The following is a 7722-nucleotide window of genomic DNA, read 5'->3' as shown; positions in this document are numbered from 1 at the left end:
TCATAAAGATAGGCAATTCTTGGGCAGAGATGTAAAATTCAGGTCCAGGAAGTTTGTGGACCTTGTGCAGAATTCAGTTCTGCTGTTTTTCCATTTCTTGGAGGACATCTTAGTCATTACTGGTGTCTGGTGTGTGAGAGCCCATGATGACAAATTACCGAAAAGACTGAAGCAATTATCCAGTTAATTTAGGCTGAGCACCTATATTATCAACTCCACGAAAATGGCATACTGCTAGCAATAGAACTCACCTATTAATATGACTGGGTAATAAAAGAGTGATGGAAAGCAGAGGGCGAGTGGGCCCTGAAGTCTGCATGTACTTTCTGACAATGAACAGCCCAGATAAATTGTGACAGGTAATGATTAACTTAGTGTTTACACGTCTGAACCTTGCAGAATAAAACTCTATAAGAATGGCCATCAGCACAGTGGAAGCCCCTGTATATTTCCAATGTCTGTTTCCTATGTTAGATGAAAGGCAGGGATGTGGTTCCCAGCACAGGCTCTGGAGCTAGGAGCCTGCTGTGTCCTAGGGTGTGTGTGTGTGTGTGTGTGTGTGTGTGTGTGTGTGTGTGTGTGTTGCTGTGAAAAAGGGTCAGGGTGAGAACGCCAAGTGCTAAGCACAGTGCTTGCCACAGAGTGAGTGCTCAATATAGGAAAGATTACTGCCACCACCACCACCACCATCCTCCTCCTCCTCGCATCCTGGTATTTACAACCAACTAACTGCTTGGACAGGAGCATCAGAACCATGTGGCTCCTGGTTTGTTAGAACTGTTAAATAGATTTGATCCACAAACACATCATAGTCCGCTATGGGAAGGTGGCTTTTTCCTTTTTCTTTGTTTGTTTCAGAAATAGTTCTGTGTGTTTGTTTTAAAAGTTAGAGATTTAGCTGTGTGTGTGGTGGAGAGAACACATGTTTTTATTCACATGGACTCGGGCTTGAATCCCAGCTCTATTCCTGACCAGGTAAGTGAACTGGGGCAATTTGCTTCACCTCCCTGCGCCTCATCTGAAGTGGCCTTATCTGAAAAATGGGGAGAGCAATTCCTGGGTTTCAGGGAACATTATAGGCCAGATAACATTTGAACAGCACCGGGCACATATACATTCCATTGCTGTTGGTTCCCATATGTAGTGGGTAAAGGATGAGCTCATAGGAATTGTAAGGGAACATTTTAAACTGTCTTTCAACACAAAACACCTGGTTCCCAGGTGGCTGGACCCAGATTTCAGCAAACTTCCACCGCACGGCTAAAACACAGCTCCGGTGATTGGAGCCACAGTGGTCTCTTCACACAGCAGAAAAACCCATAATGATACAGGGAGCCAAGAGAATCCCCTGAGAACGTGAGTCACTCTGCCAGTGCAAGGTTTCGCCATTAGTGGCTAATTCCTAAAGCAGGATGACTCTGTGGCTGGTGTGCCTGCCAGAGTTGTTCTGGAGGGGGTGCATCAGAACATCTGGGGTACATCCACAAATCAGTGGCCTGGGTGTTCTTTGTTCCCTAATCACAGTCAGAATGGCTTCCTGGCATGTTTCTGTGGATCCTGCGGTCATCTTTGTTGATATCAAGAAGAAGTAGAATTGGCTCAGTATAACTGCAAGACAAAGGGGATGAAGAAGGTATCACTCTGGGATGAAGATGCTTCTATGTACACACACACACAGAGACACACACACACACACACACACACACACACACACACACACTCCGTCTCTCATTTGCTTTAAAATGTATGTGAACTAGCCAAACCCATTTGGCTGTGTCTCTTCAATCAGTGGGTTTAATTTGTGTTGTCTGACAGCTTTTCAAAAGAAAATAGCCTCATTGAATCCCCAGGAACCACACACAACACACATTAAAAACCAAACAGAAGAAAGGCACCATTTACCACAAAACACCAAAAAAAGCTGTTTTCTCCAAAGGTACATTTTCGAAACCTTAAATGAAATACACACTGCTTAATAAAGCCCCTATTTGAGTGTAAAGGCAGTAAAAAGACAAGCAGAACAAATAACTAATGTTCCAAGAGTTCAACTGCAAAGAAAATAAATGTACCCATCGCTAGTTATGGTAAAATGTCCTTTTATATGAAATACATTGGTATAAACCCAAGAGTGTCTGTTAATTATTATTACTTTAAAGTATTGCAAGTGCACAGGGCCAGGTACAGGTGATCATTTCCCCCTGGGAGGGCTCTTCTTGTTTACACAGGAATTCAGTACCTGAGAAAGCAAGTTTGCCTGAGGATTCACCAAATACCAACACCCAGTGGGGCACCAGTGTTTGAAAATATCTTCAAAAATCAGGTAGGTTTTATGGACTAATTTCACTGCAAAATAGAAATAGCCTATTTTGTTTCTGATTATATAAAAGCAATAGCTTATCCGTGTAAAACATTCAGACTATAATGAAAAGAACATAGACCATATTAAAACATAGAAATAATCCTTAATCTTAATATTGAGAATAATTTCTAATATTTGGCATATTTCTGTTCACAATAATAAGTTTTATGGTTAGGTATAGCTTAATAAGTTTGAAGACCTAGCTAAAATGGATAAATGCCTAAAAACAGATGAAAAGTCAAAACTGGTATAGAGAAGAAATACTATAGAATTTGAAAATGTCAATATGTATTAAATAATTTGAAGTGATAAAGACCCATCCTTCTCATAAAACTTCAGGCTCAGATTGTTTTATTGATATCAGATGGTTTTATCAGAATGTTATACCAAATCTTTAGTGAATATTAACTTTTATCTCAAATGTTTGGGAAATAGAAAAAGGACAAAGTTTACACACATCATTTTATAAGGCTAGCACAGCCTTATTCCAAAATTAGACAACAACACAGAAATGCAGGTATTAAAGCAATGTTACTTATTAACAGTGATTCAAAAATTCTAAATAAAATATTAAGTAACTTACCTGTAGACTTAAAAATAATACACCAAGATCAAGTAGAATTTACCTCAGGCACACAGGACTGTTCAACAGAAAATTCATCTACACTAATAAAAGAGAAAGATGCAAATTGACCGTACCTTTGCGACACCCACCAGCCAATCAGGAGTGACTATGCAAATTAACCCACCATCTTTTTTAGGTTAATTTGCATACTCACTCCTGATTAACAAAGATGGTGGGTTAATTAGCATACACAGGCACTGAGCAGCCGGGGGCGGGATGCTTGTGTCATCGCCATGGTGATGACACAGGTGTCCCGCACCACCCCAGCCACTCTAGGCCTCTGGGCAGCATGGGAAGGTGGAAAGGTGGCTCCGGGCCAGAGCAAAAGCAGTGCCGGCAGCCAGGGAAAGGAAGGCCCATTCTTGCATGAATCTTCATGCATCGGGCCTCTAGTTTATATAAATTAGTGTATTAACAGACTAATGGAGAAAAAATTGTATGATGATATCAATTAAGATTTAAAAATAGCTTTGATAAAGGTTCAACACAAATTTATGATAAAAAATCTTAGCACTAGGAATAGCAGAACATATCCTTAACTTATAAAGGTTATTTATACTAAGAATCTATCGTAAGTATTACAATTATTGGCGAAGTTTAAGATTCAGTTGTCTTTAAGATAAAAATAACACAAGGATGCTCACTATTATTAGTAGAGGTCTTGTCTCAGACTAAAGAAAAGATAAAGAATAAAAGTGAGGGTTAGAAGGTGTGGTGGATTTTATATATATATGTTTTAATCCTCACCTGAGGATATGTTTTCATTGATATACTAGAGACCTGCTGCATGAAATTTATGCACTTGGGGGGCCCCTGCGATCCATTGCTCCAAAGAGGTAGGCCCCGCCCACCCATCCAGGGCTCCTTGATGGATTGCCCCAAAGAGGTAGGCTGGAGCCAGGGGTCCCGCCTCTGCATCATGTGAAGCTGGGAGGTGGGACCCCCAGAACCCCCAGGCAGGCTTTGCTGCATGGAGCCGGGAGGAGGCAGGACCCCAGGCAGGCCTCCTCACGTGGAGGTAGGACCCCCAGGACCCTCAGGCAGGCCCTGCCATGCAGAGCCGGGGGACCCCCAGGCAGGCCTCGCCACACAGACCCAGGGGACCCGCCTCCTCCCAGCTCAGCTCACGGAGCTTGGAGGTGGTGGGACTCCCAGGCAGACTCCGTTCCACCATGCACGCAGCATCAAGTCCAGCCCCACCCACCTGTGTGCATCCGCTGTGCATGCAACCATCTTGTGACAGCGTGAGGGCATCACGGCATGATGACCACTTAGCTTTTATTAGTAAGGATAGAGAGAAGAAGGGGGAGAGAGAAACATCAATCATTTGCCTTCCACACCTATCCTGACCTGGGATCAAATCCACAACCCAGGTATGTGCCTGACCTGAACCCCCAACTTTTTGGTGCACAGGACGATGCTCCAACCACCTGAGCCACCAGCCAGGGTGCTTTTTCCTCCAAACTTTATTTGTATTGTTGACACTATTTCAGATGTCGCAATCCCCTGTTCCCCCTTTGCCCACCTCCATCCAGCCCACCCCTCCTTCCCTTTGGCCATCACCACTGATGTCTATGTCTATGGGTTGTGCATATATGTTCTTTGGCTAATCTCATCACCTTCTTGTTCTCAGTTATTCACTACTCTCCTTGCCCTGCCTCCTACAAGAAGGTTACATTTGCCTGTTTTTTTGCCAAGTGATTTGCAAAGCTTTCCTCTGGAAGGGTGGAAACTTTCTGCCCTATTGTCATCAGATTTTACCATATGATGTGTTTGCCAATGGATATGAAAGGATTTGAGTGTGCCAGTTCTGAGTAGAAGCTTTAATAGCCATTTGTGTGGGTTTGCTGGCTTCCTCATGCTTTCCCTCTGCTACAAGAATGGCATGTTTCTAATTAGTGCTGCTTCTTCAGTTTGGATCCCAGAATAAGAAAACATACAGAGCAGAGCTGTAGCCAACATGTATTCAACATGTTACATGAGTGAGAAATACATTTTTGTTGTTGTAAATCACTGAGATTTGGCTGTTGGTTGTTATCATGGCATTAGCTTAATGAGAGCTGATTAATACAGAAGGTAAGAGATAAAATTGTCTTCATTTATACACGATATGATCATTTATCTAGAAAGAACAATAGAATCAAAAGACACTTATTAGAACCAGTACAAGAACTGAGTAAAAAGGGGGATGAGATCAATCCCCCTTTTTTAGCACCATCAACCAGAAAACATAATAAATCTTAATATATAAAAACCCAGGGTCTGTAACGACTGAACGGACAACCCGTCCATCCACCCCGGTCCTCAGGCTCCATTGATCAGGGGATGGCTAACGGGGGAACCGGGTCCCTCAGGCTCCAATGAATCCATGGCAGCAGCGACTGGTGAGCAGGCAGAAGGCAGACCGCTTGGTCCCTCCCACAGCCCGCAGGCTCCTATTTATCAGGGGATGGCTAACGGGGGCGGAGTGAGTGGCACAGCAGGGACTGGCAAGAAGCTGGAAGATAGGCCTCTTGGTCCCTCCTCCCGGCCCTCAGACTCCAATCAATCAGTGGCAGAGGCGGGGTGGAACTGGGGACTGGCTTCCTTAGTAGTCCTGCAGGTGCAATCTCCAGAGGACAGGCCAGGCACCAACGGACCAGCACCGCCAGCATGATCCTGACAGCGCTGCTGGCCTTCTGGAACTCGGCCTTGGCCACTGCAGCTGCTTCCCCTCCCTAGATGCTCCACAAGGAAGAAAGGATACTGCCAGCAGTGCCAGTGGTGACCAGCGGTGACTGACTGCTCTCCCCATGCTTCATCCAGGTCACTCGAGCCGGCCTCCACCCGCCCCGCTCCAGATGAAGTGTGATCACTGCACACGGAGGGAATGTAGTAAAACAAACAAACAAACCGATGACCAAGAGAATGCTGCAGTCAATGTCTGGAGTTTGGCTCAGGAGAACAGAGAGAAGGGAGAATTCAATAAGGTGGCCAATGCCAAGATATTTCTGAGTGACTGCCTGGTGTGTGACAGTTGTGTGATCACAGAAGAAGGAGTCCAAGTTTCCCAACAGAACACCAAGGACTTCTTCCGTGTTCTGGACCTTAATAAGAAATGTGATACCTCACAGCACAAGGTGCTGGCAGTGTCCGTGTGTCCTCAGTCTCTGCCTTATTTTGCTACTAAATTCCGCCTCAGCGTCACTGATGCATCCAGAAGACTCTGCGGCTTTCTCAAAAGCCTTGGAGCGCACTGTCTTGGATAGCTGCGGACGTCAGCATCCTGGAGAGTCAGAAGGAATTTGTGCGTCGGTACTGCCAGCACCGTGAGGAAGAGACCCGGCTACCCATGCTGAGCTCTGCCTGCTCCGGCTGGGACTGATATGCAGAGCGTGTGCTGGGTCACCCCATCACCCCATCTCTGCATGGCCAAGTCTCCCCAGCAGATCATGGGCTCTCTGGTGAAGGATTACTTAACCAGATGGCAGAACCTGTCCCCAGACAAGATTTTCCACATCATTGTGGCCCCATGTTATGGTAAGAAACTGGAGGCCCTTTGAGAAGATGTTCCCACAGCTTTGCATAGTTCCCAGGGTGCTGACTGCGTGTTAACCTCAGGTGAAATTGTCCAGATAATGGAGCAAAGTGACTTCGCCTTGAATGACGCCGCTGTGGACACTCTGTTTGGAGACGTGAAGGAGAAGGAGGTGAGGCTCCACGAGGGTGCCAGCTCCTACAGGTACCTGGCACACATCTTCAGGCACATGGCCAAGGAGCTGTTCAACGAGGATGTGGGAGTGCTCACCTACTGCACCCTGAGGAACAAAGACTTCTAGGAGGTCACCCTTGAAAGGGACGGAGAGGTTCTGCTATGCTTTGAGGCTGCTTATGGCTTTTGGGACATCCAGAAGTGGTCCTAAAGCTGTAGAGTGGCAAGTTCCCCTGCCACTTCGTGGAGGTCCTGGCTTGGGCCAGGGATGCCTAAGCAGCAGGGGTCAGGCCCAAGCGGAGGACAGGCGTGCAGACAGGGCTGTGGCAGATGGAAGGCATCTACGCTGCCATCCCGGTGTGGCCCCCGGAGACCAGCGCCCATGTGCAGGAGCTGTACCAGGAGTGGCTGGGGCGAAGGGGGGGAGGTGACTCCCCCCAGGCCCAGGTAGCCCTGCACACTGCCTAGCAAGGCCCAGGGCAGCCTGCCAGGACATCAAGTGGTAAAGGTCCAGCAGACGCCCGGCCTGCAGGCCGCCTGAAGAGGGGTCAGACACGTGAAGGAAAGGCTTAGCATCTCTGTCATCGCTTTGGTTTTCAGAATTCCCTGCTCCCCATCTGTCGGCTCCCTCCCTCTGAGGGGTGCTGTCATCGTCACATGGGTGCAACTGGAATATTGTATCTCGAGAGGATTGCCCCAATGTACGTATCCTTTTATCCGACGATAAAAAAAGTCCCAAAGAACAAGAATGAAGACAGACTACTGTCCTTTAGGCTTAAAAACACCCCAGAAGTGTCCTGTGAAGAGCTGAAACTTGGTTCTGCCCATGCACCTCAGAGAGCTTGGATCAGGAAATGGCCCAGTTTGGCCCTGACTTTACCCACTTATGTTACTCTTGAAGGTGTCTTTGCCACAATGTGAATAAACTGCCAGCTTTTGGAATAGGGGCTCATACGAAAGTCTGCATTCCCAACTTTTCTTGAAACAGATCTATGTTCTGCAGCTGTGGCCACCGTCCTGAGATCAGGTCCTATCAACCAGGTCCTG

General features: G+C 46.4%; 1 pseudogene across 1 annotated transcript; it reads left to right on the top strand.

The window, feature by feature from the left end:
• Nucleotides 1-5824: 5824 nt before the first annotated feature.
• Nucleotides 5825-7143, top strand: LOC308250711 (nuclear prelamin A recognition factor-like; annotated as a pseudogene). The gene has a single exon. The product of its transcript is annotated as a nuclear prelamin A recognition factor-like (transcript).
• Nucleotides 7144-7722: the final 579 nt, after the last annotated feature.

The sequence above is a fragment of the Plecotus auritus genome (assembly GCF_963455305.1).
Source record: "Plecotus auritus genome assembly, chromosome: 6".
In the NCBI taxonomy this organism is placed as follows: domain Eukaryota; kingdom Metazoa; phylum Chordata; class Mammalia; order Chiroptera; family Vespertilionidae; genus Plecotus; species Plecotus auritus.
Note: the sequence above shows the minus strand (reverse complement) of the source record. Positions and strands in the feature narration are given on the sequence as shown.